The sequence below is a fragment of the Lathyrus oleraceus genome, chromosome 3, assembly GCF_024323335.1.
Source record: "Lathyrus oleraceus cultivar Zhongwan6 chromosome 3, CAAS_Psat_ZW6_1.0, whole genome shotgun sequence".
NCBI classification, from domain to species: domain Eukaryota; kingdom Viridiplantae; phylum Streptophyta; class Magnoliopsida; order Fabales; family Fabaceae; genus Lathyrus; species Lathyrus oleraceus.
The window spans coordinates 326,204,247-326,205,823 of record NC_066581.1 but is presented as its reverse complement, the minus strand read 5'-3'; the positions used below and the strand labels follow the sequence as shown (position 1 = coordinate 326,205,823).

At 40.1% G+C, this 1,577-nt stretch overlaps 1 non-coding gene across 1 annotated transcript; it reads left to right on the top strand.

Moving 5' to 3' along the window:
- The first annotated feature begins 530 nt into the window (after positions 1-530).
- On the top strand, positions 531-637 carry LOC127133339 (small nucleolar RNA R71). Its single transcript, XR_007807322.1, has one exon. It is a non-coding gene; the product is annotated as a small nucleolar RNA R71 (small nucleolar RNA).
- The last annotated feature ends 940 nt before the right edge of the window (positions 638-1,577 follow it).

The following is a 1,577-nucleotide window of genomic DNA, read 5'->3' as shown; positions in this document are numbered from 1 at the left end:
TTGATTTGGTTTTTGGGCTTTATAACCTTACGGTCTCTAGGATGCATTATTTTGGATAGGGTTCTGGTTTCTATAAGAGAAATTTGGATGATTCTTCCATCCAGGGTTGTAAGTGTTTGAAAACGGGTTACCTTGGGCGTAATTCACTTGGTCGGTATTTAGTTCGTTTAAAAGGTTACACTCCGCCGATTCGTGTCCTTTAGATCCACAGAGTTTACATTATGTGTGGACTACTGCTACGGTGTTAGTGTTTGTAGACATATGTTCGATCTTAAGGGCTAAAGCGTCCATTTTCGCCTGCATCATGTCTAGAGAGCTTACTTCATGTATTCCACCTTGGGTCTCCTTTTTCCTCTATTGATGCTCGTTCAGTTCCCCATTGATAATGGTTTTGGACCATATCCTCAATTAGGTCACAAGCTTCTAGATAAGGTTTGTTCATCAGTGCGCCACCTGCGGCAACGTTGATGCTCATCTTGGTATTATAATGGAGTCCATTGTAGAAGGTATGAACGATCAGACATTGTTCTAGGCCATGGTGTGGGCAAACTCTTAATATCTCTTTATATCTCTCCCAAGCTTCGAAAAGCGATTCTCCTTGGTTTTGAGCAAATCTAGTTATTTGGTTTCAAAGAACAACAGTCTTACTAGGGGGAAGTATATAGCAAGGAATACTCTCCTAAGGTCTTCCCAGATAGTTATTGAATTAGCTGGAAGTGAATCTAGCCATGAACGTGCTCTATCCCTGAGGGAGAAAGGAAATAATCTTAAACGGATCGCACCGGGTGAAGCGCCATTAGATTTAAAGGTGTCGGCTAGTTAGATAAAAACTTTTAAGTGTTGATTCGGGTTCTCAGTAGCGAGACCCGCGTATTGGTTTTGTGGCACTAATTGCAATAAAGACGGTTTTAGTTCGAAATTGTTAGCAGGTATAAGGGGGTTTACTATACTCGAACTAGGTTCCTCATCAGAGGGTTAGGCAAATTCCTTAAGAGGTCGCCTATCGTGATTCTCGGCCATAGCTTTCTTAATTCGGATGAGTAAGAGGCGTGTACGAGTATAACGTTCGGGTTCCGCTAAAGGATCTACTAAATTTCCGATACTACGGGTTCTTCGCATTTACCGGATAATAATGCCTTAGTTTATACGGTGTAACAACAGGGTACGAAATTTGACGAAGTTGGTCCCCGTCAACGGCGCCAAAAACTTGATCGCTATGATTCGCAAGTGCACGAATAACGTCAAAGTAATATAAAAGAATATTGATCCCATAGATACCAATCGTCAATCTATCGAATACTATCGTTACAGTGTTTATCTAAGGCGGTATAAAAGAGATATTGGGTTTGCAAAATAACGGTAAATAATAAATGCAGGTAAAGACAGGTTGAATGTAATTCACGTCAGTTAAGTGATGTTTCGATTGTCTAAATAGAACTACTTATGAGGCAATATTTTCTACTCTTGAAAAGAATCTATTTAACAAGAATTGTCGCTTTCGCGTACTCAGAACCGACTTTACCCTTAAATTAAGGCCTTTTATTGTCACTTATAAAAGGTGCGCAGAACGCTAAAGT